An 8,229-nucleotide genomic window follows, 5' to 3' on the forward strand; every position below is an offset into this window, starting at 1 on the left:
AAACAAAAGGAGTAAAAACCCAAGTTTTTTTTTTTTTTTTAATTTTATTTTATTTTTAAACTTTACAAAATTATATTAGTTATGCAAAATAAAGTAATCCAGGAAATTTAGATAAACCACATTATATCATCAAAATGTTAAAGAGAAGATACGTGATTTAGTATTGTAAAAGTATATACCATATTGGACTTAATGTTTGAATGCACTGTATCCCTGGGCTCTTCCCAGGTGGCTAAGTGGTAAAGAATCTTTCTGCCAATGCAGAAGATTTGAGTTCTGTCCCTGAGTTGGAAAGATCCCCTGAAGGAGGGCATGGCAACTCACTCCAGTATTCTTGGCTGGAAAATACCATGGATAGAGGAGCCTGCTCGACTACAGTCCTTGTGGTCACAAAGAATCAGACATGATGGAGTGACTGAGAAAACATACACACAGATTGTTTCCCTAAATGTGTATGAAAAGTAAATGAACAGTCAGTATTACAAATCTTCTCATTAAGATTCTTATGTCAAGTTCTAGATCATCAATTGCTGTTTAGCAAATAATTGCAGTTTACCAAACTGTTTATCATTCATGAACTTAATCACAATTTGATCATCTTTGTTAATAGTAGTTTTAATGACTGTAGTTATTATTAAATGTACACTTAAATGTGGTATATGAATTTTAAAATATTTATAGACAGGTCTCTTATGTATTAATAGCTTGAAGGTTTTGACAATAAATTACATAATAGGAAAGCAGTTTTAAAAATTGGTTATTTTGTCCCACTAATCCTAAGAGTATAATTCTGTTGTGTCAATGCTTTTTTGTTGCTTCATATTGGTAAAATTATTGCTAAGTCACCATTTCCTGATTTGACAGTATATCAGTATGTCTAAATATCTATTTATGAAAATTAAAATGGTAGATAATTTACTTTTCTCTAATGTATTTTCATCTCTATCTTTTCTATACCATTTCCTACTGCATTTTCACAGAGTATGTCTGTTTGTACTCTTTTACAGACGGTACCAAATGTTTCTCTAGAGAAACACATGATTAATAGATTTCACCTTTCCCAACTATCAACTGACTCAGTATAATCTCCTGATATGGATCACACCCATTTGACAGGCACACTGATGTCTGAAATTCTTTTAAACATCTTTTGCATAGATATCAAATGAAGGCAGATTAGTTTTCAAAATTCATGGCAGCTGCTTGCTTCAAAGTGTTTTGCAATCTAAGAGAGAGTATAAAAATAAGACATACTAGTCCTGTTCTTTTAAATGGGGATAATTTGCATAGTTTAAAAAGATCATATTATTCACAATAGATTTTTCATATTCTAAGTTTGTAAAAAAAAAAATGTTCATGCTATATCTTGAGACTCTAAAAACTTCCTTCAAATAACTTTTTCCTCTAATCTTTTTCTTCTAAGAACTTCTTTAACTTTACTTCTAATCCTTTTCTGAAATTCTATTTTGTAGAAAGTCAATCTTGTTGTTTTATTCATGTAAAATTAACATATTAATCATTTACTGCAAATCCTTTACATAGAAGTAAAAAAGCAAAAGTTCATTTTTATCTTTTATCAGACATGGATAATAAATTTTGTCTTTAAGGTTCTTTTCTATTTAGCTTTATTTTGTATTTACACCTATCTTAGTGTAACTCTGTATCTATATCTAATTTGTTTTTACTTCCAAAAATTGGGTTAAACTATATTGCTTATAATATACTTGTTTCAATTAATACTTGTTTTCTCTGTCAAAATGCATAGACATGCCATATTCTTAAAGGTTCCAGGGCATTTTCCAGCTGGGCTATAGCACAAAACATTAACAGTTCTAATGATAAGAACTTAGTCTGTCTTAGTTTTTGATATTTTGAAGTAGGTATTAAATTAATGGCAAAGATAAAGTTTGGGACATATGGCTTTTCTCACCAAAAAATTAATAAGGTAGTGTTTTCTATACACCTTTTTTCAGTTCAGTTCAGTTCAGTTGCTCAGTCGTGTCCGACTCTTTGTGACCCCATGAATTGCAGCACGCCAGGCCTCCCTGTCCATCACCAACTCCCGGAGTTCACCCAGACTAACGTCCATCAAGTCAGTGATGCCATCCAGCCATCTCATCCTCTGTCGTCCCCTTTTCCTCCTGCCACCAATCCCTCCTAGCATCAGAGTCTTTTCCAATGAGTCAACTCTTTGCATGAGGTGGCCAAAGTACTGGAGTTTTAGCTTTAGCATCATTCCTTCCAAAGAAATCCCAGGGCTAACCTCCTTCAGAATGGACTGGTTGGATCTCCTTGCAGTCCAAGGGACTCTCAAGAGTCTTCTCCAACACCACAGTTCAAAAGCATCAATTCTTTGGTGCTCAGCTCACAGTCCAACTCTCACATCCATACATGACCACTGGAAAAACCATAGCCTTGATTAGACAGACCTTTGTTGGCAAAGTAATGTCTCTGCTTTTGAATATGCTATCTAGGTTGGTCATAACTTTTCTTCCAAGGAGTAAGCATCTTTTAATTTCATGGCTACAGTCACCATCTGCAGTGATTTTTCAGCCCCCCAAAATAAAGTCTGACACTGTTTCCACTGTTTCCCCATCTATTTCCCATGAAATGATGGGACCAGATGCCACGATCTTCGTTTTCTGAATGTTGAGCTTTAAGCCAACTTTTTCACTCTCCTCTTTCACTTTCATCAAGAGGCTTTTCAGTTCCTCTTCATTTTCTGCCATAAGGGTGGTGTCATCTGCATATCTGAGGTTATTGATATTTCTCCTGGCAATCTTGATTCCAGCTTTTGCTTCTTCCAGCCCAGCATTTCTCATGATGTACTCTGCATATAAGTTAAATAAGCAGGGTGACAATATGCAGCCTTGATGTACTCCTTTTCCTATTTCAACCAGTCTGTTGTTCCATGTCCAGTTCTAACTCTTGCTTCCTGACCTGCATACAGATTTCTCAAGATCTTTCTGAGTTTCTCTGACAAGTAGGCTGTCTGAGGCCCAAATAGTAGTGTATTGAGAAGGTTTTTTTCAGTCATTCAGTTCACAGGTCAACTAGACACATGTGATTCATGTCTTCATATTCCTACATATATTATTGCCTTTCAACTTTTTCCCTGAAGTCCTCTGAAAGACGAGGGAGATTGGTCATTGGAGAACAAAAGAACAACTCTGGGTATTGTATTCAACGAGAGAGAAAAAAGCAACTTGTTAAATAAGAATCATTTGCTCCATGTGAAATTAGGTAGGGCAGGGCCCTATAGGGCAAGAAAGGATCCATATTAACATTGTACCGCAGTGTGCTTAAGATCTGTGCACCTTTAGGTAATTAAATATTCCTTTGACTTATTTTGTAAAATTGATTGTATTATAGTTTATGTTTTTGCTTTCCCACCTCATTAACGACCAAAGACCTGCTTTATTTATGCCTAGAAATGCCTACTATAAACCTTAAATACATGCTTAAGTAAATATTTGAAAATATATTTTCAAACAATATCTTGGACAACACAGCTTTTTTAGAACTCTAAGCTTTACTATTTGTTGTTATTTAGTTGCTCAGTCATATCTGACAACTTTGTGACCTCATGGACTGTAGCCCGACAGACAGCTTCCTCTGTCCGTGGGATTTCCCAGGCAAGAATACTGGACCCATGACATTTCCTTATCCAGGGGATCTTCCCGACCCAGGGATTGAACTTGTGTCTCCTGAATGGCAGGCAGGTTCTTTACCACTGAGCCGCTAGAGAAGCCCTTTGCTATTATGTTGGTTTGAACAAAATACACATTGGCCAATCCATAGAAACATATTGAATATGATTTCTGCTGTACAGCTGGAGATGAAAATCTAAAATCAAAGGCAAACAGGTACCAAGGATGCTCACATTCTAAGCAAGCAGAAAACACATCTAACACAAGCATTAGACTTTATAATGAGGGTGGTTATTTAACGATTTGCTGTAATACTGTTGTTGGATTAGTGGGGAGTAAGGAATGCTATAGTTTTCCCCTTCCCATCAGGGGCAAGGGCATTCCCCACCTCCAGGGACAACTACGTAGAAAGTCATTTACACGATAAAGAAAAGAGGGTGACACTCTTTCCAGCTGGATATATACTGAACCGCTAAACTTTTAGGTCCTCCCTTTTTGTTGCTATGGGAACTTGGCAAAGAACATCTTTCCAGAGCTTGATAAGCGTCCTTCAGGGTGCATACCTTTTCCTGGATATTAGGCTTGCTTGTGTGTTAGCAGGACAAAGAAACAACTTTAGAGCAAGGTGCCTGGGAAGAGAATGCCTTTACTTTCCACACTTTCTGGTGCTCTTGAAGGACACAAAGACTTTTCTGTGGCTTCACATGGAGATTTGAGGACAAAGCAGAGGACAAGATGTTTTTTTGAGGACAAATTAGTTTTTTGCGTAGGCATTTGCATGACAGGCAAGGTAACCTCCTTCTTGGAGAGGGAAGTCAGGGACTAGCAAAGATTTAGAGGATGAAAAATATGCATGAGCGACCCTTCAAGGAGGAGGTCATCAATGGAAATGTGTGCTAGGGTGAAGCTGAAAAGACCTACACAACCATCATGCAGTGGGTGTGCAGCAGGTCACGAGCAGGTGAAATCACCAGTGGCCCAACAGGAACATGGAGTGTCTTCACACATTGACCAGTAATTGGTTAAACAAGATAATCCCAGTTCTTTCCCTTTTCCATTACACTAAGGGAGTAAGATGGAGAAGGCAATGGCACCCCACTCCAGTACTCTTGCCTGGAGAATCCCATGGACGGAGGAGCCTGGTAGGCTGCAGTCCATGGGGTCGCTAAGAGTCGGACCTGACTGAGCGACTTCACTTTCACTTTTCATTTTCATGCATTGGAGAAGGAAATGGCAACCCACTCCAGTGTTCTTGCCTGGAGAATCCCAGGGACGGGGGAGCCTGGTGAGCTGCCATCTATGGGGTCGCACAGAGTCGGACATGACTGAAGTGACTTAGCAGCAGCAAGGGAGTAAGAGCCTACATTTTTCCATCCATTTCAAAGATAAGAGATGTGGAAAAGGATTTAAAAAGCTTGTTATGCTCAACTCTTTTCTTCTAAGTCAATAGAGCCAACCCTAGATATGGATGTTGGGGGGTGGTTGGTAGAAAAGGGTTGTAAATTACCTAACAAATCAATTAGAAAGGACTACATTTTATATAACTTTTGATTGAAAGTGATTAGATTTACATGGATGTAACCTGGGAAATCATTAAAAGAGAAAAGATTCAACAAAACATGATTGAGGGAATAATCAGAGGAAAAAACCTCATATGTATGGCCACTTATTTCAGCATATTTGCTCAACTTGGTTACATGTACATGACTATATCAATATATATGAGTTTTAGTTATTATTGAATTTGTAAAATTGTGATTTTTAAACCATAAATCTTTATTGCACATATTTTCACATGAAATAACAAATCTATTAATTCATATGTCTGTGTTCAAATGATAGACTAAAAATTATTTAACTAAATTCTTGTCCTCTGGGGGTTTCAGCAGACTACATACTCTTATTTGCATGCATGTTTTATTAAATTTAATCTTCACTAGTCACTTCTAGTTAGGCTAGAGACACTGCTGTATGATTAATTAATGACCAATCAACCAGTAATTTCTAAGCATCTACTTCTTCATATAAGATAACATATAAACAGGGTAACTACACAGTAAGCTCTTTTTTTTTTTTAATTTTGGTATGACTCCTTAACTACCCAAAATATAATATAGATAAAAGTGGATGGGATGTCCTCTTATAGGAGACAGGGAAATTTTACAAACGTCCCAAATATTCACCTTTCTTCATCCCCATATAGGCACTTTCACCAGGGGGAAAATATGGAGTATGGAAAGCGTGCTTCCTGTGTACTTTCCTTAAACGCCTTGAAAATAATGTAAAAGGGGAAACAAGAAAGAGAAAACACTACAATAATTTTAGGTACCTGAGAGAAGATGGATAACTTAGATAACACAGCAGTCAAAGGAAGTGGGTGAACATGTGGGGGAAGAGAAAGAAACAAGGAGGGTGAGAAGGAAGGATTTCCACTACCTTGTGAAAATTTGGAAACTTTTTACCTCAGCGTTTTTGTGGGATAATAAATCTATGTTCTTTGTATGAAAGAAAGAGAATGTCACGTAGCTGTACCTGACTCTTTGTGACCCCATGGACTTTAGCCCGCCAGGCTCCTCTGTCCGTGGGATTCCTCAGGCAAGAATACTGGCGTGGGGAGCCATTCCCTTCTCCAGGAGATCTTCCCAGCCCAGGGAAAGAACTGGGTTCTTTGTGCATTGCAGGCAGACTCTTTATCCTCTGAGCCACCAGGGAAGCATCAAACAAATCAATTACCTCCAAGGTTTTTCTTCCAGGAACAATTGACATACTGGCTGAACAATGTGGCCCATTATATATAGCATGACCCTGAATTTCATGTGATTCAAATCTCCGCACCCTGCCCACTGCTTTATGGCAAAGCATTTTCTGTATCTCCATCTCTACTCCATTCCTTTTTTCACCTCACCTGGAGGTCTAACTGCTGTAAAGCTGTCATGGCAAAAGCCACCACACCCCTTCTCAGACTCATTCAGAGGACAGAGGAGCTAATTAATATTTTGTGGCCTGCTTGGTTGATCTGGGGGAGAGAAAAAATAATTTATAAAAATCACATGTATGTGATTTTATAATTCTTTAACAATTATAAAGTTACTTCTTATTAATTATATGTTGAAAACTAGAACTTGGTCATGTTGTATATATAAACAACATGACTTTCTTTTCTTGCTCAAAACAAAACAATTGTTAAAATATTCTGTATAGATTTTCACTGACTGACTATTCTTTTTTTCATGAGCTAATTACTAAGAAAGTTTAATAAATCTCTGTTTGGTGTGTCCTTACCCATAAACAATTTTATAACTTATATGGGATTGCCAGACAAATAGAAAATAGTCATAAGAATTATGTATGTATTATCATCAATATTGATAATGAAAGGCTAAATTCTGTCACACCAAATATTAGAAGACAATAAATTATTATGTGATAGCTGTACTGTACTGATTATGTGATCTCTAAATAAAATTAAGGAAAAGATGGGGATTGGAAATCATTAGGGAAGATATTTTTATAGAAGTAGAATATGAGTTGGCTAATAAATACAAAAATATCTCAGTTTAAGTATATTATAAAAGTGAAACAGGAATATGATAATAGAAACTGAATGCTTCTAACAAGTATTTGGAAATGTACATTTTTTTGTTACTTAAAAATGGGAGGAAATTCAACACATTAGGACTAAGAATGCATGCTAATTTTTGAAAGCAGTAGGAAGTAAAGTACCTGCATGTTCTTGAGTAAAAATTTTTAAAAGGTTTCTCCATCTCAGTTATAGTTTCTGGAAAATGGGTCACTAATAAGCAGTATGGACTTCCTTGGTAGCTCAGCTGGTAAAGAACCCGCCTGCAAAGCAGGAGACCTGGTTTGATACCTGTGTCAGGAAGATCTCCTGGAGAAGGGATAGGCTACCCACTCCAGTATTCTTGGGCTTCCCTCGTGGCTCAGACAGTAAAAAATCTGCTGCAATGTGGGAGATCTGGGTTTGATCCCTGGGTTGGGAAAATTCCCTGGAGAGGGGCATGGCAACCCACCCCAGTATTCTTGCCTGGAGAATCCCCATGGACAGAGGAGCCTGGCAGGCTACAGTCCATGAGGTTACAAAGAATTTGACATAACTGAGTGACAAAGCACAGCACAGCAATGAACTGCATAATTGTTTTAATGTTTGAACAAAATATTTTCAAGAGTATGGCACACTGCAGACACTAAACCTTAAACTTTTCTATAATTTTATACCATGACTTTTCCCCCAAATTAATCATATTTTAACTTAGGGTGAAAGACAATTATATCAGTGTAAATTACTGTCTTGTGAGTCATTCTTAAAAGTAACTAGAAAAACTCGGAAGGATGACTTCCTGAATCTGACTCAGAAATATGATACTAAAACCCCTGATGATGTGAGTTAAAACTGGCCGGTATAATTCTGTTGTGGATCGACACGGCGCTATGACTTCAGCATTTTCTCATGTTAGAAAACACGCGCGCAGAGTCACTATATGCTGAATTATTTCATTCAAAATGTGATGACTGTACAGAACAGTTTGCCAAAGCACAACCATTAAAACAAACAGCACGA

Source organism: Bubalus bubalis, chromosome 22 (genome assembly GCF_019923935.1).
Source record: "Bubalus bubalis isolate 160015118507 breed Murrah chromosome 22, NDDB_SH_1, whole genome shotgun sequence".
In the NCBI taxonomy this organism is placed as follows: domain Eukaryota; kingdom Metazoa; phylum Chordata; class Mammalia; order Artiodactyla; family Bovidae; genus Bubalus; species Bubalus bubalis.